A 22754-nucleotide genomic window follows, 5' to 3' on the forward strand; every position below is an offset into this window, starting at 1 on the left:
TATTTGGTATTTTAATAAAAATGCAGTTAATTAGAATTACAACAGCATGAAATATGCTTGGAGAAAATTGAAATACTGAGCCTGTGTGAGAGTTCTGCACAGAATGTGAAAATTGACTGCAAGGAAAAGAGAATAAGTTTACTGTACAATCTTTCCTGTGATGGGAGGGATGACAAGTGTGCTTCCTTGAGATTGCTGCTTGTTTTCCTCTACTCTGTGGAATACTGTCAAATCTGAAACAGCCTTAGAATTCAGCCAGTTCTTCATTTGTGTTGAGCAAATGAAATACATGGAAGAGGATTAATGTGATTACAATCATCAACAGAAGGATTTTTTCCATAAGAAATGTTATAAAAAGGTGTTCCTTACATACTTCTAAATTAATCTCCATTTCCAAATATACAGAAATTATCAGAGAAATGCTTATAGGTGTGTATAAGTGCGGTATACAAATATTTTTACATTGTTGCCAAACAGGTACATTTTAATCTGTTTTCTTTCTAGTTTATTTTCTTTAACTGCAGAAGGAAAGCAACTTCTTCATTAGCACAAAATATAAATTGGGCTGGAACCTACTGTTTTACATTTACCACACTTAACAAGGGGTCTCCCAGCTCCTTGTGATGTGCAAATTCTAAAGATGGATAGTGCACAGCACAATTCCTCTTCAAAGGTACTACTTCAATTCCTGGCAGATCTCAGTGGAGCACGAAGTATAGTGCACCAGCAGCTGACATGAACCTGCCTCTGGGCTCTGTGTTTTGTGTTCCTAGAATGTTCTCCTGGCCTTTTCAACTTGCATGCTCTACAGAGCATTTTCTGCACTAATGAGAAATAACGGCCTTACCTCTAAGAGGCTGGCCCTTGCCAAGGAAAGAGGAACAGTATCCCACCATGATTACTGGCATCCTCTCTGGGAGATTTTATTTGTTTGTTGTCACGCCACAGGGTGGTAGGCCAACATGACAAACAGCATTCTAGGTTCCAAAAGTAAGATGGCTGACTTGTAGCAAAGTCAATTTACAGAAATTTTTTGTCACTGAAATGGAAAGGAAAAAGATAGGATTGTCATTTTTCCTAATTTCTGTAGAGGAGAAGTATGTTAAAGATTTCAACAGTGATATTCTTAGACAACTTCAATTTCACATGAAAGCTTGTTTCTGCCTTGTCTGCCTCTCCAGTACTACATTGATAGGTCCTTGGTTGTGCCTACTACTGTGAAGAATATTAGCTCTTTCCCATTTCAACTTCAAAATACTGTCTGGCAGGACCATCCTCCTCCTTACCTAAACACATTTAATTTAGAAAGTGCCATAGAGAAAGAATCTGGTAAAGGTATGAATACAGTGCATGACTTCAGGAAGAAAAAAAACTATCTTTGCATGCACACATGCATATTTATGTAGACACAGATATATATATAAATACTTCTCATCTATGCATATATACTCGTAAATATATGTGTGGGATGTATATATACATTTCTACACATACAGACATATATTTAAGTATGTAACTAAACGTACAAATCTCAATTCATTGTACAAATGCCTAATCTAGCTTTTAATTAACTTGGCTCCCAGAAGACTGACTATCACACCCACAAACATACACACATGCATACCTGTGTGCGAGCACACATTTTTCAGCCTGAACCACGATGATTTTACAAGTTAAGTAAATGAAAAAGTCTGCAAAATAAACAACAACAACAAAAAATAGTAACATCATCAAATTTAAGGACGGGAGGACAAGTATGCAGCACGTGCATTGAAAACTCACTTTTCTTTGCCACTGAGGACATCTCTGCTCTTTACTCAAATGTCAATGGTTTAAGCCAGCATATGAAAAATTGTGCACAAGGTACTTCTTTGTGTTCAAGTGAATATTTCCTATGCGGCAAGTCTCAGAAGTCAGAAAACAAAGCGATTCCATGATTTATTAGCATTCAGACAAACTCTGTATAAATTCTCACATCCCTTATGTTGTCCTTAATATGCTATACTGACTTCTGCATGGTTTTCTGTTTGCATACAGACAGATTCACTTGCAGACCTTGCAGACTATACAGTTTCTTAAAATGTGTATCTGGTCTTTACATGACCAAGTCTAAAATATAAATTGTAGAAATGATAAAAGAGTAGCCAAAGAAATGAGAAAAAGTTCTATGGAAATCTATTTCTAGAAATGAATTTTTATATGTCCCTTGAGCATATAAAAATCTCTGAAAAGGAAAATTTTTTCACGTGGAAAAATGAAAGGGATTAATTCAATCATTAATGTTTTTCTGACTTATTACTTCTGTAATAGCAAAACTTAACAACTTGAACTGGACTAAGGCATCACATTAGATACTACAAATGCCAAAACTTATTTTTTTTTCTGAACAAAAATCAATAACAATCCAACAACTCCCTGCTTTCAGAGGGAGAAGTTGCTCTCGAATTTTTGTGATGACTTGCAGCTTACTTTCCAATGCCATATTCTGCTTTTAAAGATAACTTGCATAATTCTTAGAATTTAGCTCTCACTGTTTTCAGCAAGCTCTCTCAACTCTGTATTAAATCAAAATTCTCAAATATCCTGACAATAAAATTCCTACCGTGAATCTTTAACTCCTGAGCAGTCCCCTTGAAGCTATGAACTCACAAAATTGGTACAGCTTTATCTACTAAACTTTATAATTTTCTATAATTTTCCTATTAATGGCTGGACTAGGAAAAAAAAAATATATAGAGAGAGAGAGTATACTTTTAAGTTGTCTTTGGGCTTCCAGTGATTAAGTGGTTAATCATATCTTGAGTAGTCCAAGTCTGTTAAATTGTCACTATTTATTACATACAGTAGTAAATAATGTGGATAAATAAACATTAAGGCAAAGTAGACAACTTTCAGAAAGTATTCTGAATCGTCTAGAGAAATACTTTTCATTGCTGTACCTTACCTGCTTGACTAACAGTATCTGGCAGTGCTGTACAAAGTTATCTCATTTTTTGAAGTTTGTGTGTTTTGGTGAGGAATAATTTGGATAACTGTATTGCAAATACCTTGGATACACATGGGGAAAAAAATATTTTTTAGAAGGAAACGAAAAATTTATCTGAGACAAGAAAATAGAATTCTGATGATTTCTTCCATCAATCTTATGGGAAAGTGGTCACAGATTACATTAACTTGACCCTAACAGTTATAAGGGTCTCTGCAAGTTCTCCAGTCCTCAACAGGAAAATGAAATACCTGCAGTACCTTGCCTGAATTAATATTTTTCTCCCTCAGCTCAGAATGAAAGTGCGTTTTTATATTTTCTTACAAACAAAAATTGCTATGGCACAGCAACTAGATCCACTCACAGTGCTTCACTGTATTTTTTTTTTTGTTTAATTTTTCTTCATTTGTTTTTGCCATTAGGAGCACTGCTATTATCTGAGTCACTGACACCTGCTGATTGCAATAAAGGCTAACTTTTTCACTAACTCTTGGGCACTGTTAGCAAGTTTAGGATTAGAGTGGCACTGAATTTGCTGTAGGCATTTTATGACCTACCTATCAGGGGATGGGTAGGAATTTATATCACATTACCAAATGTTCTGTTTGCCACAGTTGGGTTTCTTCCACTTTCCTCTATGCAACTTCTGTTAAAAGTAATTACATTCACACAGTGGCTGTCTTCCCCAAACAATTTCAAAGCTATAATGACAGAAAAGCAGCTTGGGTCCAACATAGGTTGAAACCAACTAGTGGACACCGGGTGTTTTACAAGACACGGAGAAGAAAGAAAACGAGGTTTTACTAATTACAGTAAGCCAAATATCTATTCTTATGCAAATGCATTACAATGAGGTGGGTCAGCATGTTCTTTTGTTTAATTTCACCTGTATGCTCTTTGTATCTCCTAGACAAATTATGTCCTTTTTAACCCTTTTTAACTCAAAGTCCATTAAGATCCACTAGTCTTTTCTTATACAGCATTTTAGAACAGCATTATCTACTTTTCTGCTGTTATTTACCTACTGGCCGCACCTCGAGTACTGTGTTCAGTTTTGGGCCCCTTGCTACAAGAAGGACATGGAGGTGCTCGAGAGAGTCCAGAGAAGGGCAACGAAGCTGGTGAGGGGTCTGGAGAACAAGTCTTACGAGGAGTGGCTGAGGGAGCTGGGATTGTTCAGCCTGGAGAAGAGGAGGCTCAGGGGCGACCTTATTGCACTCTACAGGTACCTTAAAGGAGGCTGTAGCGAGGTGGGGGTTGGTCTATTCTCCCACGTGCCTGGTGACAGGACGAGGGGGAACGGGCTAAAGTTGTGCCAGGGGAGGTTTAGGTTGGATATTAGGAAGAACTTCTTTACTGCAAGGGTTGTTAGGCATTGGAATGGGCTGCCCAGGGAAGTGGTCGAGTCGCCATCCCTGGAGGTCTTTAAGAGACGTTTAGATGTAGAGCTTAGTGATATGGTTTAGTGGAGGACTTGTTAGTGTTAGGTCAGAGGTTGGACTGGGTGATCTTGGAGGTCTCTTCCAACCTAGATGATTCTGTGATTCGGTGATTCTGTGATAAATATTTCAATACACTTCCTTAAGTTATAAGGAGGGAGAGAGACCATGTTACTAGCATAGATTCAGGCTGAGACAACACAAAGTCTAGGTGCACACTACAATCAGACAGCTTTGTGACTACTCTGGTAGGTACAGTACAAACCTAATTGAGAAGAGATGCTATGTGGTAACTATCATATGACCCAAGTGGAACGGAAAGTTTAATTTCATTATTGCATATACTGTACAATAGATTTGCATAGGTAAAAATACATTACTGCATGTGGGTTAGCAAATGAACTTCTAATTAGCAAATACAGGTAAATGCAAGTACCAAAGCCAGTGCATATAAAATGTGCCTCAAAAGCTGCCTGATAACCCAGATAAACAAATATTGTATATCGCTACTAACAATTTTCATGCAAGAAACCAAGCAAATTGAAAATAGCACATGTAAACATAAATCCAGCTTTTCTTTGCATAGAAATGTAACCAGGGCAGTGCACGCACAATAGCAAGATTTGTGACAGATTATATACCTAAACAATTTTAAAATTAATCAGATGAACAGTGCCTTCAAGACTGGATTTTATTACGATAGCAAAACACAACAGAAAAAGATGGAAGTTCCTGTTTTCACTTCTACCCATTTTTGGCTTTTATAAAGACCACTTTTCTCTGAGTTGAGTGAATGGTTTCTACAGGTATCTATAGATTTAGATGGAGATCTTAATATCAGAAAAATCCAGGTCAAAGAGATGGAAGGTTCCTGCTAAGAAGTGACTATGTAAAAGTTTCACAAAATTGATTTAACTCTAGAGAACGTTAGCTCTGTTGCGCCTGCAAGAATGGGTAAAAGAGGACACCAAGAGTGTGCTGAACCTGTCCAAGGCCACTAGCCCACGTTAGCCCTGTTTACGAGCAATGTGACTCAGACCAGACCCAGAGGTCAGTAACTGCTACTTCCAAATGAATACTACAGGAGTACATATTTACATCTCAGAAAGCAAGGAGCACTCAGGGGGACTTTCCAAACATCTACCCAGAAGCCCCAAGGACACCAGTACAACTTCTGCTTCTGAACTTGCTTTCGGGGTTGCCCCAACAGGATGGCTGTGAGAAAATGAATTATGTCAGTGAGCAAGTCCAATTGTTGTCTGAATAGTTATCTGCTATTAATTATAGCAGCTTGATTCCAATAATAACAGTCGTGTCTCTTCCCAGCTTGACCCCCTATAAGGGAATGATCATTTACAACACACCTACTTCTGATCAGTTCATGAACTGACTTAGGAATTTCAGAAGTCTGTTCATATATTAGGAAAAATAACTGATTACAATAAAAATAATGAAGGAGTAAAGAACAGTATGTCCTTCATCCACCTAGGCCTTTGTGTATGGGCAGAGAAAAGTGAACTTGCTTTTGCTTTCTCAGAGATACCATGTCTTTCTGAAATTTAAACCAATTTGAAGTGAAAATTATTTAATTTAGATTTTGACAAAATGGAAGCTACTTATTTAAGAGCTTCTCAGGCTAGTAATGGAAGTTTGTGTGCAGGAAACCTTCTTTGAAATAAACCTGAAACAAGTTAGCTGGCAGGTAGGTTTGCACTGCAAGGGATTCTGACAGCCTGTCAAAGTTCCACTTTTCTCACATTCAATCAACCTCTCTCTTCTAAAGAAAGCATAAAATATGTCAAAATGACAGCTGCCGAAGCATAGCAGGAGCAGCAGCCAGCTAGCTGCTAGGCCTATTACCTTAGGAAAGAAATCATGGAAAAGTTGTGTAAATGGCACACAGTGAATAGGGATATAATTTGCCTGGTCAAGTAGTGACTCAATTAAAGTCTTATTAACCCTTCAGCTACTGTTACTAATGTCTCCATATTTTCTATCTTTTATTTTGGGGTTTCCTAGTATAACAGGAATAAACTGATTTAAGATGTGAGCGCCTTGTTGCTTCTAATGATTTTCCAAAATTAGTTTGCCACAACATTGAGTGCAATTAATTTGAAAAGAAATTCAGCAGACAATGCTATAATTACATGGGATTTTAAACTAGTTAAGTTGGGTCAACATAATCTTGATGATTTTAGAAAGTGGAAGGAGAAATAACAGCATTCATTTCTTTGAATTCTCAGTTACTGGTACTGCTGCTCTGCAGAATCAGGTATACACAAAGGGCACCATGCTCTCACCAAACTCACAGAGATTATAGTGGGAAATCCAATTCATATCTCTGTCCCATTTCCTCCTGTTTACTCTTAGTTATGCCAGCAGTAAGTTCCTTTGGCAATAACAGGAACCTGGTCTTAGACTGCAAGGCTTAAATGTGTGTTCTATAGTGGCTGACTGCAAATATTTCTCAGATGACGCTGTCTTTATACCTCAGTTAAACCTGAGTGGAGTCTCCGGGCAAAAGAAGGCAATGATCTGACTCCATGGCTCAATTTCAAAAGTCTTCTGCAAACAACAGAGCTCCTGGCACTTCTCAGAAAAAGGTCATAAAATCCTTTGTCTAGGCAAGTCTTTAGTAACATAAATATACAAGTGGTTACTGACTGTGTGTGTGCACACAAAGTTTGAGATGGAGACCTAACACATGAACTGATAGCTCCCAAAGATAGTTGCAGGGTAGATTTGCCCTAACATCTTTTAACTACAGACTTTATCCTTGACATCTTGAATGTGTAAGCTTAAAAATGAAATGGTATTAGGTTTTCATTAAGGATGCTGCAAACTTCAGATAAACTAGATATAAACATTGTATCTGACGGAAAAGCATCAAAATGGTATTGAGAATTAAGGGACTATTTTTCAGAGCTAGAAACAATACTTTCCATCTTTCCATTGTGTGTAAATATAAATATTACATCTAAAGAGTTTCTGCAACTATATTTGGAGGCCTACATTAGTTGTTTTGAAAAAGTTCCCTAAAAATTGAGTCTCAAATCAGTATTATTTTCAACCCACGTTTTACCAGCTTTTGGTGCTTCTAATTATTGAATATTTTCTAAAGTCAGGTAAAGTGGACTAAGTCAAACCATGGAAAAAAAAATCTCACAAAAAAATCCAACCATTTCAATTTATACAGCTTAATCTTTACAGCAGATCTTAAGTTTCCAATTTTTGCAAGGAAAGTTTCAAGTTTTCTGAGTTTTCCAAGGAAAGCAAATCTCCTTTTAAAGACCACAGTCATTCACATGCTCACAATGGCTAGGAAACAGTAACAGCCTTCAGATGGGAAATCTTTCCTCTGTCACAATGAGCTGCTCAATATGGCTCTAAAAAGCAAATTTCCTCCAAGTTATTTCTAAAGGAGAGGTTTCCAACTGTGAGGCAAGTTTGCTTGTAATATACCAGCCCCCTAATTACTTCACAAAGGACATTATGTACATACCTAATCTTTGAGAAAAATACTGTGTTGATAAAAATGGTGGTGAGCACCAAAACCAAGAAAATCAACTACACCAAGCTATTCTTGCTAAGTGTGTAGTCTTACATCTATTCTTGATTTTCACATACCTCATTTAGAGAGAACAAAAAAGCTAGTCTCCCCGTACATTCTTACGTGGTTCTCACATAACCCATAATTTTTCTTGCTTTACAACTTCCATCATCAGAAATTCCAACATCAAAATAATAGCAAAGAAATGACAAGCTAAAGCGCAACACTTTTGTTCTATGTTTTTAGGAACCATCCTTTCCAAAGAACTTGAATTTGCTTGGTGGCATTGCCAAAAAAGAAGGCCCAACCAAACCAAACCATATAAACAAAAAACACCCCCCCCCCAAAAAAAAAAAAAAACACCAAATGACAAAATCCCCTCATACACTTAAAGTCTCTGCAGAATAGTGTTAGCAGCCCTGAAGCATTTATCTGCAAGAGTTCAGCACTGTTCGTTAATTCTAATTCTAGTCTATTAAATACAGCTAAACTGAGTGCAGGCTTACAAATTTAGGCAGGAAGAGAGAAACAGGTCCTTATTCTTTGCAAGTGCTCATATGTTTATTTATTTTGAACATACTTTCCTGTGTAGACAATGACTGCTGAGCTGTTTCAATCTCTATGACTCAATCTATGTGTCAATCGCTAGCCAAGCATCTCATATACAAAAGTCTTCACTCAACATTAATTCCTAATGCAACAAAAAAATACGGTGGGGGTTTTGTAAACACTTATTAACTGGAGACTGCAATTAACACATCTCTTACTAAAACATAGTAATTCTCATTCTTTTCAAAATGAAGGTTCTAGATAGAGTATGACTGACCTGCGTGGAGACTAAAGATGTCTACACACAGAAAAGATGTATCAGGACAGCGAGAAAACAGTGTTTAAGCCTTTGTGACCTTTCTATCATGAACTTCAATAATCCGCCTTAAACCAACATGCTGGGGGAGAGGAGGATGGGAAAGTAAGGAGAGAATTCTTAGATAATCGGTAAGTATTCAAAGATAGAAAAGTATTTGCTTAGGACGTATGAGCTAGGTGAATACACCAGGAACAGAATATGAAATAAAACTTCTAGGTGACAAGATGAGCCTCTAATTATGCTATATGAAATTATTTCCTCATAGGCTGTAAGGAATTTGGAAATATTTCTTCTGTTGTAAAGTCTTGATGACAGTTGGTGCCCTCGGGTGAGAAAATCAAAATCAGAGATATGATTCTTTCATTTATCTTAAGGATATACCACTATATGGTTCTTAAACTCCCAAAACATACCCATGCTCTCTGCCACTCTCATTTTTAATTCAGAGTGTAAGAGTGTTGAGCTCTAACTTGATGCATGTAGCTTGATTATAAAGCAATCTGCCTCATTAGATGCTGGAAGTTGCATGGGTTTTGCCTAAGGGAATAACCAAGAGGGAAAGTTGATCTGAATAACATGGGGTGCATGCAGGACTGAGTCTGCCAGCTATTTCCTCTTCACCAAAGGCAGGAAGACATAAGAAGCATTGTAAATCTTTTTGCCTCTCTTCAACATTTGTCTTCACAGAAAAATGGTGGCTGTCTACACTTTAGGTCACTGGAAAAAAGCTGAACATCACTATGCCATCAGGATACGGAAAAATCACTTTCAGCCCCCAGGTGGTTCGAGGTAGATTGTGGTAAATTGACAGAGCAGTGACCAGAAGTGGTATTGGTCAGTCCTGACTCTAACTTTGCATGCTCCCACTCACACCACATGTTGGTTTGGACTTTGGCATTTCTATATAATAGCAGGGATATGGTATGGACAAACTTTGAGAAATTGTTATGCTGAGGACTGTCCAGATACTATGGACCAATGTGTACACCAGCTGCTTTGTATTCATTTCTCAAAATAGCTCATAAGCTGTTCAAGGTACCAGAGAATCCATAAGTATTTTGTAGATACCTCAAATTGACAGTTTATATGGATCAGCTATGTCAGAGCCAACCTATCTTCATTTTGATTGCTATGGAGCAGCATTTCAGAGAGATCACTGACTGTCATAGTGGAGGTTAAAAGGAGGTGATATGATTCTGAGCTGAACATACTAACAGTCTGATCAGCTGTGCTTTTTTTACAGCCTTAATTCAAGCGTACATTTTCTAAGCCTTTCTAAATTAACAACACATGATCCCCAACAAAAATATTTTTGGCTTAATTTCAACTCTTATGATTGTTCTAACAGGTAAGAAAAGTATAACACATGATCAAAATTAAGAATAATTAAGGAAAAGTCTAGAATTAGGATCAAAAGAAACTACATTAGCACACTAGCACTAAACTCTTCCATACTGCTCTTACTCATTTCGGATAGTCATGAAATGCAAAGCAAGAGTCAATATTTCAATCTACTAGGCTCTCTAAGGATCTGCATTTCTAACACCTCCATAATAAGAACTGGAGTTGTTTAATACATAGTCTGCAATACCTAGCAGTGACTTCATGTGAACGAGACAGTGGCAACAGTTATTTTCAAAATATGGTCTGAAATAGGCATTGGGGATATTGGCATAAAAACTGGGAATGGAAGTGACTAGAACTTACCGGAAGTGGACTTTCTGAGCATGCTCTTTAACTGAGAATTCAAGTATAATTATCTCTCATTTTAGTGATTGATGAAGCTCTGCCAGTTTGCACTTTGTCATGTGGATAGAGCTGCATGTCTGAATGTTATTCTCAATAAACAAACTTCTCGGACCTACGAAGTTACCTAATAGTAACCCTGTATTCATAAGAAGAATCCATGACCCTCAACAGGATCACTGCCTCGGCAATTGATCCACCTGGATCAAACTGGGATTTAATTTAGTACTTTTCTAAAAATACCAATTAATTTCTCAAAAAGGATGATGCAAAGGTAACGCATGCAATTGTTATTTTATATGTTCTATATTTTCCTTCCTATAAAAGATACATACTTCAGAGTTTCCTGATGGAAAGGAAGTCTTTCATGACTAAAATAAAATAAATTTAAATTTAAATGAACCAACTTATTCATACAATGTGTTTTCAAAAATGATTACAATATTATAATAATTTGTTATATATTGAACATGTAACTACAGACCCACTGTCAGTATGAACCTCAGAAGCCTCACAACAAGAAACCTTCAAAGTATTCACCCACCATAGAATTTAATTTACACCTCAACTAAGGAAGCAAAATATATTCATATATATATATATATATATATAAACTACTATGTTCTGTAAGGAAGAGGAGATTAAATGACCCTTATGATTTCTTAAGAAAAAAATGCCTTCTCTTGCCTCTCTCTAACACACAGCAGAGATCTGATGGTCTGGTGCCAAGATTTCTTCTTGCATGTGATTGCCATTCTACTAGCTACAGCTTAAGAAAATGTGTTTTGGATTATAAAATGTCTGGATCTGGGCTTTAATTCGAAAACCCCTCATCTTTGTGTACTGCTGTATTTCCTGTTCTTTCTGAGAATTAGTTAGGTTTTCGTTTTGTCAGTATGATAGCTGGTGATCCATGAGGAAGCTCTTCTTAAACCATCAGAAAACCAATCCCATTTGAGAAAGAAAGAATGAAAAAAATCTATTAACAGACATCTTGTGCTTTCAGGGGATTGATTCTTTTATAGAGAATTGGCATTTTTGGATGACCTGGCAGCAACAAAATCAAGGTGGTCTGTGGCATTTGACAGTTAGACAATCATTTATTCACACCAGTCTGGCAAGCTCTCTTTGAAATCCTGGAGAAGGAAACTTCAATTAAGAGCGAAATTCAGTTGTCCTTGATGTTATTAAAGTCAGAATAATAGTAGCCTGCCCATCTTTCTTCTAATCTCTTCGTTTTGAAAATATAACTCACAGCCCTCTTTCTACTGTTCTACCAAGAGCCACCCATCTTGCATTCCCCTAAAACTGCTGCCTTTCTCCACACTTCTAAATAACTGGATTCAAAGCTTTCCTGCTGAGTGCTTTTAGCCATCCCTGCAAGAATGTCATTGCAATGAAAAGAAGAAAAAAAACGCATTGTTTTTTAAAATGAAATGTGTTCAATTAGGGGAAAAAATCTCATACCATTTTGTTTAAAGAGTCAGGAACTGTAGAAGCCGTGTCTTATATCCCTTCTCTGCACCCCTTCCTTCAGTTTCTGTGTACTGGACCTGTCACCCCAATAAGGACGACATAAACAGTGCATTGTTATCAGTGCCGATGGGTGACATTTGAAAACTCCATTCCTAGCTACCTAGATTCTGATTTTCTTCAGTATTATAATTATTGCAAAGAGTTTATTTAGAATGCATGCTCCACAATGACTTCAGATATGTGCTAAACACTTGCCATTTAAGTAGGCCACGTGACACTGTTATTGCTGCAATATTAGCACATGAAAATGGCTTTTTGGCAAACAAGTAAATCAGAGACAAAGCATGCTATGCACAGACTGTAATTATAGCTGTATACTTTTTCATCATTGAGTGAAAAAAATTAGAACAGTATTTACTGTCGTAATTAAACTGATTCCCCCAAGAACTACAATGAACTTTGGGAGGTGATAAATAAAAGCAGCAGCAAGCTGTTCATTTGAGATTTACACTCTGATGATAAGATCTTCTGAGTTCCTGAAGGGAGAAGAAGAAGGTAGGTTCATAATTTATCTTTTTTCGGGCCTAGTCCAAAACCTATTAGAGTCATTAGAAGTCTTTAAATTGATTTTCTCCAAAGTTCATTCTAAAGTCATTTTATTTTTGAAGTACAAGTTTTAATTTTCTAATGCTAAAATTAAAGCAGAAATTGCTTATCATTTTCTTTTGAAGTAAAGGTTTTTTTCTTTTAGATAAAAATGATTATCTTTCACCCACATTTTTCACAGAGAGAGAAAAGTATTTTCCGATGAATAACAAAGCTACTTTTTACAGATTTGTACAACCAGCTTCAAAGAAAATTTAGGAGAATTTGGAGTGCACATAGCTACACACAAATAACATTTGCCTTTTGTTAAACTTCACATTTAAGGAAGAGGGCAACAGATCTCCTTTCTGCATGGTTATTTCAAGGTCTATACCTCTCCTTATTCATGCAGATGTTATAGATTTGTCTAAGTAGCAGAGGAATGAAATATGCTTCAGTGCCTTCATGCACTGTCCTGGCTTCATATTGGGGGATGGGAAAGACTTTCCATCATATTATTAAATTCATTTGTGGTTTTACCCTCCTTCCTTTATGCAACTTCTGTACTCCATGTTTTTATAAAGGTATTTTCTTTACAGCTCTCTCCAACAGAATTAATCAAACAGCGCCATTTTTCCAATAAACATATAGTATCTTTCTCCTCCTTGAGAAAACTAAGTACACAACCAGGGGACTCCAGTTATGGGAACTGCTCCTCAGTCATGCAGCATCTCTGCTACAATCACATTTATAGCATGGCAGTGGGATGGAGAGTCACAATACAGCTCTTCATCAAATGGAATCAGTGAAAGAGTTACACAGTATGGATTATGGCATGATGTTTCCTGGATGTGTTATGTAGAGTTACAGGCTATTTAAACTTTACATAGAATATATTATTATTATATATTTATATATAATAATATATTGTTATATTTATATTTTTATATTATATATATTTATATTTTATATTTATATTTAAGTATTAAAAATTGCCCAATGACTTGTCTATATTCCTGTAGAACTTGTGCTTACTTGAATCTGGTTATAGAGGGACAACAAAAAACTAGCTATATATAAATTGATATACTTGTAATAGCTGTCTATGGAACACTGTTATTATGGGAAAAAGGCAACCTGACTTAGGGAGGGGGAAGGAAGAGATGAGAGTGACTTCATGAAAACTGATCTTTTGCTCAAGTAATGAAACCCTCTGTCACCCATAGGTGTCACTGCTATACATTCTTTAAATGGACATACCAAAAAGGAATTTCTTGTTCTTTATTTCAGGTAACTTCTGAATTCAGAAACTTATGTTTGAGTCACTACTTTTTTGTCCAGCAAAGATAGGTCAGTCATATGACTGACACTGTAGGTAGATCGGTAATATACTTTCTTAAGTTGATCCTCAGAGAACAACAAAATGTTCAATGACAACATAGTGAAGTGAAAACCTTTTAAGAAACTAAAATTCGGAGGGAGTAAGAGTTCGAAAAAAAATTGTCTTTACAAACTAGACAGTTACCCTTACTACAGTGACAACCAGTTACTCATACAATCCCCATAGACTGAATGGACTAGTTGGACAAGTTAGTGGTTAGCAAGGGAGAAACACAAGAGCTTTTCAAAGACACAATGTGAACAGAATCCCATCTGACAATCTTATGGACTACATTTTTTAGATGAATGGACACGTTCTTGTGATCAAAGTTTGAATCTCTAATGAACAGACTGCTGCAGTTTTGACAAAAACAAAAATAGCAGAAGGGATTAATTAATTAATCAGCTTTGTCAGTCCTATTTAAATAATTCTTTTCTGTCTAATCACTGCACCAATTTTAATAGGGCAGAAATAAGAATTTGCACGATTTGTCTGAAGTATATTGGTTTTGTTTATTGTGAAGCAAGTCACATATCCCCTAGGGATGTACACTGCCATTTTTTACAGTTATCCTACCTATTTTTACTTTAAAAGAAAAAGAGCATCTTTGACAAAGAACTCTGGCAACAAACTCAAGGCATCTCACTGTTAGACGCATTCTGATCACAAAGTTTCCTTCTATCTTGGTGGTGAGTAAAATAAATAAGATATCCCCCTTGTTGTGTAAATTACAGCTACTGGAACAAAACCAGAAAACTGAGATGACAAAAAACATGTTGAAAGCTGCTGTCTGCTGTACATGACAAAATATCTTAAAATGAAGAAAGAAATTCAAAAACAGTGTGGACACTGCTGTGTCTTGTAAGGATTCTTCCTATTGATTCAAGTTCCTTTTACGTAGAAAGGATTTATTTTTGTGGAAACTTGAGCATCTTAGGAAGAATGCAATGAAAAATATTCAACCGTTTGTACTTCCCTTCTTCTCACTAGCCCTTCATCTTCCAATCAGAGTGGCTCTAATTCTGAGAACTTCAAAAAAATATCAACTTACGATCTATTCTAGACAGTAGAGGCATCCTAAGCATAATTTTATTATTACCTCCAGAACAGAATTTGGACTTTATCTAACATTAAACCATAAAAAAGAATCCCAACTCTGGGATAATTTTTTGCTGCTTTGTAGGATATGATATCGATATATGTCGATACGCTGATATGTTGATATTGACATATGTCAATATGATATCAACAACGCCAATGAATTATTCTTTGCAGAACTAAGAGATGCCTCGAGATCCACTCCCCTTGTCCTAATGGGGGATTTCAACTTGCCAGACGTCAACTGGGATCACCGCACGGCTGACACAAGCAAGTCCAGGAGGTTCATAAAGCACCTAGATGATAACTTCTTGGTGCAGGTGCTAAGAGAACCAACTAGGAAAGGTGCCCTCCTAGATCTGTTGCTGGAGAACAGAGAGGGTCTTGTGGGAGATGTGGCAATTGGCAGCCATCTCGGTCATAGTGACCATGAAGTGGTTGAATTTAGAATTTATGGTGACAGAAGGAAAACTGTCACCAAAACTTCAGCCCTGGACATGGGGAAAGCAGACTTCAGGCTGCTCAGGGAACTAGTCAGCAAGGTCCCCTGGGAAACTGCCTTTGAAGGCATTGACGTCCATCAGTGCTGGTCAGTCTTTAAGCACTGCCTCCTAAAAGCACAAGATCAGGTGATTCCAAAATATCGGAAGTCAGGCAAGCAGAGCAGAAAGCCGGCCTGGCTGACCAGGGATCTCCTACTGGAGCTTAGGCGAAAAAAGGAAGTGTATGGCTGCTGGAAGGAGGGTCAGGCAATGAGGAAGGAATACAGGGATGCTGTTAGTGTTTGTAGGGAGAAAATTCATGTGGCCAAAGCCCAACTAGAGTTGAAGCTGGCCATGTCTCTGGGAGACAATAAAAAAGGTGTTTTTATATATGTGAACAGAAAAAGGAGAACCAAAGAAAACAGGTCCGCTACTAGATGGGGAGGGTCTCCTCACAGACAATGACATAGGCAAAGCAGAGACGTTTAACACCTTCTTCGCCTCTGTTTTCAACACTGATGATGGGCTTCGGGACCCAGGGTACCCTGAGCTGGAGGACCATGACAGTGGGAACGACAAACTCCCAACCGTCCCTGTACGTGTGCGGGATTTGCTGCTCCACCTGGATCCGTACAAGTCCATGGGTCCGGATGGGATTCATCCCAGGGTGCTTAAAGAGCTGGCTGACGTCATCGCGGGACTTCTCTCAATTATTTTTCAATGATCTTGGGAATCTGGAGAGGTCCCAGTAGACTGGAAGCTGGCAAATGTTGTGCCAATTTTCAAGAAGGGCAAGAAAAAAGACCCTAGCAATTACAGGCCTGTCAGTCTCACATCAGTGCCTGGTAAAATTATGGAGAGGATGATCCTTGAAGTTATTGAAGCACACCTGGGGGACAATGCAGTCATTGGTCCCAGCCAGCATGGGTTCACGAGGGGTAGGTCCTGCCTAACAAATTTGATTTCCTTTTATGATAAGATCACCCATCTAGTCGATCAAGGGAAACCAGCTGATGTGATCTTTTTGGACTTCAGCAAAGCTTTTGACACAGTTTCCCATAGGATCCTACTGGACAAAATGTCCAGCATACAGCTAAACAAAAACATCATACGATGGGTGTGCAATTGGCTGACGGGCAGGGCTCAAAGGGTTGTGGTAAATGGGGCCACATCTGGCTGGAGGATGGTCACTAGTGGGGTCCCTCAAGGCTCCATTTTAGGGCCAGTCCTCTTCAATGTTTTTATAAATGATTTGGATGTAGGACTAGAAGGTGTTTTGAGCAAATTTGCTGACGACACCAAACTTGGAGGAGTTCTGGACTCAGATGAGGGTGGAAAGGCCTTGCAGAGAGATCTGGACAGATTGGAGAGCTGGGCGATCACCAACCACATGAAGTTTAACAAAAGCAAGTGCCGGGTCCTGCACCTGGGACGGGGCAACCCTGGCTATACGTACAGACTGGGCGATGAGACGCTGGAGAGCAGCCCCGCAGAGAGGGATCTGGGGGTTGTAGTTGACAGCAAGTCGAATATGAGCCAGCAGTGTGCCCTGGCAGCCAGGAGGGCCAACCGTATCCTGGGGTGCATCAAGCACGGCATTGCTAGTCGGTCGAGGGAAGTGATTGTCCCGCTCTACTCTGCGCTGGTGCGGCCTCACCTCGAGTACTGTGTGCAGTTCTGGGCACCACAGTGCAAAAAGGATGTAAAACTGTTGGAGAGTGTCCAGAGGAGGGTGATGAAGATGGTGAAGGGCCTAGAGGGGAAGACATATGAGGAGCGGCTGAGGTCACTGGGCCTGTTCAGCCTGGAGAAGAGGAGGCTGAAGGGGGACCTCATCACAGTCTACAACTTCCTCGCGAGGGGGACTGGAGAGGCAGGTGACCTATTCTCCGTAATCACCAGTGATAGGACCCATGGGAACGGTGTTAAGCTGAGGCAGACGAAGTTTAGGCTAGACATCAGGAAGAGGTTCTTCACCGAAAGGGTGGTTGCACACTGGAACAGGCTCCCCAGTGAAGTAGTCACTGCACCAAGCCTGTCTGAATTTAAGAAGCGATTGGACTGTGCGCTTAGTCACATGGTCTAAAATTTTGGGCAGACCTGTGCGGTTCCAGGAGTTGGACCTGATGATCCTTATGGGTCCCTTCCAACTCGGGATATTCGATGATTCTATGATTCTATAGTCAAAAGTCACATGAAATTGCCTGATTATCTTGAAAAGTGTAAGGCTGCAATAAAAGATATTTTTCCTCCTTGAATCCATTCATCTGCTTTAAATATCAAGAAATAAAGAGAATAAAACTTAAGAAAACATGAGTAGGTAATTGGGAAGTATGGTAGCCTACCACAGGTATCATTTACGCAGATGCCAGAAGAAGGAGATACTCATCAGTGTGGGTCAAAAGAACCTGAAGAGTTTGCTAATGACATGAAACTCAGTTGTGCAGACAAGCAGAAAAGTTTAAGATAGCCTATTATTAACACTGGGGGAAAGATGGAAATAAAACCTGAGGGTTGGAATCTGCAGAAGTGTCTGAGGGCACCTACCTTGGCAGCAATCAGTGAACAAGTGTGTATTCAACAAGTGTACAGTGTTGGCTGCTGTAAGTTTGTGTCTAACACCAACTGAGTAATTTATTCAAATTACAATTCCACCTAGAAGGATATAATATCGTCTACTAGTTATTTTATATTCAAGGCCTACTGAAGATGAAAAAACACTAATACACAGTGTTTAAAAAGAAAAACAATAGGATGCTCTGGAGCATTAGAAAGGTATTCTTGACTGGTTTTAGAATGAATCAGGGAGGGATAATTAATAGAGACACTGAACTTGGCGTAGTTAAGAACAGAAAGTAGGTCTCTTGACCACATAAGAACTATACTACTGTCCAACAAAGAGAAATCATGTAAGTCCTCACATCTTTTGTTTACTCTAACTACTTCTCTAAACAGAACCTCACCTTTAAATGCATTTCTTCAACCACTAGTGCATATTTTAACTTTCAGCATACCCATTTTATGTAAACAAGAAGACAACACCTCACTCACTTTTTGCCCTGTACAATGAATAGAGTCTTCAACTTTTTTCACCACACCTCTCTAGCCCAAGGTGGTTATGTGTTTTGTAATGAAAAACAGAGAAAGTTTTTAAAATCGTATGTCTAATAGAAGAGGTTTTGTTTGTTTGTTTTTATCCTGTCAATCTTCTATCTTTTTCATAGCTCTTTATAATAATGCAGTTCATATTACTTGCATCAATAAGCCATATACACTATTACAAAGTACTTATGCTGTCATTAATAATGTACATATTGGTAATGTTTCCATTCCAAAGTGCTCTAAAACATTTCACTAAGTACAGCTCCAATCTATAAATGAACTTAGCTCCCATATGCAGCCCTCTTCAAGCAAATAGTGACAACGCAGACTTGCAAGGTCAGTTAACATACAAAGTATATAAAAAATGCAAACACCTGTGGGATGCACCACAGTACCTAAACAGCACGTAGCAGTGCTAATTTCATAGGCTGAAGGCTGCAAGCTGACATCACAGTCCAACCTGAGCAAACTGCGGAGAGGAAGATGTGGCCCATCAGAGAAGGTCAGCATGCATTCTCCCTTGGGGAATCACTGCCTTTAAAGAGAAGCTGGAACAGAGGTTGAAGAACTAATCATTTGGAAAGAGATAAAATGAGCAGATATACACATATCACTGAACTGTTAAAATTCCCACTTATTTGGCTGATCACTCTATAACCCCACTGAGTTGGTCTGTCTACCAATCATGCTTTTACTGAACAGAAAAACCTACCAAGATGACAAATACTACCAGGCAGACTTTCAAACACTTAATACTTCTTTTATTTCCATAAACCTTTCTACATATATACTGCAGCCACAAAAAGAGCTACAGGTTGCATGTAAACCAATCAACATCTTGTGGGTCTTACAAATAAACAACTTCTCTCATGAGATTTCCATCTTAATACCTAAAATTTAATTTCACAAAGACTTCACATGGAAACAGAGCTGCAAGTACAGGTAGCATTCTATAAAGAATGGCTGTCCTTACAGGAAGGCACAGTGAAAAAAGATAGCTTTGAAATACTACAATCAATTTTTATTTAGTCATTTAACTGGCTTAACTTAAAACTATGAAGGGATGACTGAGATAAACCCCCAATGCGTAACTGGGAAAACGAGTTCATGGAAGTAGGAAAACTGATAGGCTGTATACAAAGGTTAATGACAATGGAGAAGTTTCTGTCACATTATGGTTTGGGATGCAAACTTTGCAGACAAGTATAATGATGGCAGTCCGATTCAGTCTCTTCTTTATTCCAAAGCAAGAAGTACCTTACGGAAGTAACTTCACATTTCCATAGGCTGGTCATTCAAGTGGACAGAATAGGCATGAATCAATTATTTATGGCAGAAACTTAGTCTTCTAAAAGGGAGATTGTATCACTGTGTCTTTGTTTTGTTTAAACAGAGGAGTGGAAAAAATTCACAATATTTCTGGGAGCTTTTTGGAAGACAGGAAAATGACAAACTGTGAAAAGGGCATATATTTCATTAATAATGAAGCTGGAGTCCATAATCCAGAGTTTTGAGCCTTTAATTTACAATTTAACTGGCAGCTCAAACATCCGGATAAGACAGCAACTGAAATAACATTTTATCTAAAGGCTTATCTCCTCCATCAGAAAGGGTATGAGGAATTAATTCTAAGTTTATCCTGTGAGATCACAGAGGGCAAAGCTAGAGAGATATGCTGGATTAATCCTCCAAAATCTTAAAAAATCTTAAAAGCAAAACTCATTGGAGAGGCCAATAGAAAAGGGGAAAAAGCAGCAAATGCAAAGTCTGATGAAGGTTGCTTGCATTTTGAGTTTCTTTAGAATTTATTATTATTTCAGCAAACAGTTTGTGTTCTTGATTGCAAGTAGCCACATAAAGTAATAAATAGCTCAAACAAAATATTGTTTTGTGATTTACAACAACAACAAAATATATAGCATGCATTCTTAATATCTCTCGGCTCGTATGCAACAATGAAAGATCTAAACCACCTCCCCTGTTGCAGCAACTCTCATGGAAGGCCCTGTGCATCTTGACGTAGCTCAGTGAGGCCTTCTTTCAGTGAGGGTTGGACTGCAAGGCCTGCTGAGGTCATTACTCTATGATTCTAATTGCCTCTAAACTTCTTTTACCTCTATTTCATGGCTTGATCAATAATGTGTTTATTACTGTTTCCCTTCTTATTGAAATTAAATGAAGTTTATATTTCTTTCCCTCTGAAATGGACAAAAGCTCACACAGAATGGGTAAGAATTTTCCATACTGTAGTCAACACAACAATCAAAACTAAGTTGCCATTTAACATTCAATTAGAAAAAATTCCAAAATCAGTCTAATAAGGTTTTTATTATAGACACATATATTGTGCCTGTATGCCAATGCGCGGAGCATGGGAAATAAACAGGATGAGCTTGAGATCTGCGTTCAGTCGCAGGGCCACGATCTCGTTGCAATCACAGAGACGTGGTGGGACAGCTCGCATGACTGGAATGCTGTCATGGAAGGCTACGTCCTTTTTAGGAAAGACAGGCTGGGGAAGCAAGGGGGTGGGCTGCCCTTTATGTGGGGGAGCAATTAGAGTGTACCCAGCTCCACCTGGGGGAGGGTGAAGGACAAGTGGAGAGCTTGTGGGTGAGAATTAAGGGGTGGGCTGGTATGGGGGACACTGTTGTGGGGGTGTACTACAGGTCACCAGATCAGGAGGAGGAGGTCGATGAGGCCTTCTACAAGCAGCTGGTAGTAGCCTCACAATCCTGGGCACTGGTTCTCATGGGGGACTTCAATTATCCAGATATCTGTTGGGTAAGCAACTCGGCCAGGCACGCGCAGTCCAAACGCTTCCTACAAGGCGTTGAAGACAATTTTCTGACGCAGGCAGTGCAGGAGCTGATGAGGCGGGGGGTGCATCTGGACCTTGTCCTTACCAACAGGGATGGGCTTGTTAGGGATGTGAAGGTTGGGGGCAGCTTGGTATGCAGCGACCATGCGATGGTGGAGTTCAAGATGGAACTTGGTGGAAGAAGTAAGGCTAAAAGCAGGATTGCTACCCTGGACTTTCGGAGAGCCAACTTCGACCTCTTCCAGGACCTGCTTGGGGGTATCTCATGGGCTAGGTTGCTAGAAGGCAAGGGTGCTTGTGAGAGCTGGGCAACATTGAAACAGCACTTCTTCCAAGCTCAGGATCGGTGCATCCCTAAGAGTAGGAAATCGGGGAAGGGGGGCAGGAAACCTGCGTGGATGAGCAAGGAGCTCATTGACAAGATCAAAAGGAAGAGGAAGGTCTATGAAATGTGGAAAAAGGGCCTGTCCTCTTGGGAGGAGTATAGAAGTGTTGTCAGGGCCTGCAGGGACACGACGAGGAAGGCTAAAGCCCACCTAGAGATGAGGCTTGCAAAAGAGATAAAGGATAATAAGGTTTTTTTTTAAGTACGTAAACCGTAAAAGGAAGATTAGGGATAATGTGGTCCCTTGCTGAACGATGGGGATGTCCTGGTAACGGGAGATGCTGAGAAGGCGGAGATACTGAATGCTTTCTTTGCTTCAGTCTTTGCTTCAAGGACTCCCCCCCGGGACTCCTCAACCCTGGAGGGAGGAGAAAGGGTCTGGGTAATGGAGAGCTCCCCCGTGGTTGATGAGAGAGTGGTTCAGGAGCGTCTGAGGGGGCTCAACGCACACAAATCCATGGGTCCCGATGGGATGCATCCACGTGTGCTAAGGGAGTTGGCAGAAGTCATAGCCGAACCACTCTCTATCATCTTTGAAAGGTCCTGGAGAACAGGAGAGGTGCCTGAAGACTGGAGGTTAGCCAATGTCACTCCGGTCTTCAAGAAGAGCAAGAAGGAGGATCTGGGAAATTACAGACCGGTCAGTCTCACCTCTGTCCCTGGAAAGGTGTTGGAACAGCTTGTTCTGGATGTCATCTCCAAGCAACTGGAAGAGAAGAATGTTATGAGGAGTAGTCAGCACGGATTCACCAAGGGGAAGTCATGCTCGACCAACCTCGTTGCCTTCTATGATGGCATCACCAGCTGGGTAGATGGGGGGAGAGCAGTGGATGTC

The 22754-nt window shown here is 39.1% G+C and overlaps 1 protein-coding gene across 27 annotated transcripts in view; it reads right to left on the bottom strand.

The window, feature by feature from the left end:
- TENM2 (teneurin transmembrane protein 2) overlaps positions 1–22754 on the bottom strand; it is a 1469731-nt gene that overhangs the window by 1168769 nt on the left and 278208 nt on the right. The window contains exon 1 of one of the 27 annotated variants that reach the window (XM_080555534.1): positions 12057–12072. The exons of 25 other annotated variants lie outside the window; for them this stretch is intronic. The gene's annotated coding sequence lies outside the window, so the exon portion shown is untranslated. Of the gene's footprint in view, positions 1–847; positions 863–12056; positions 12073–22754 lie in introns of those variants that run through there. One more of the 27 variants, XM_080555561.1, reaches the window with a different exon arrangement.

Source organism: Anser brachyrhynchus, assembly GCF_964034855.1.
Source record: "Anser brachyrhynchus genome assembly, chromosome: 14".
Taxonomy (NCBI): Eukaryota; Metazoa; Chordata; class Aves; order Anseriformes; family Anatidae; genus Anser; species Anser brachyrhynchus.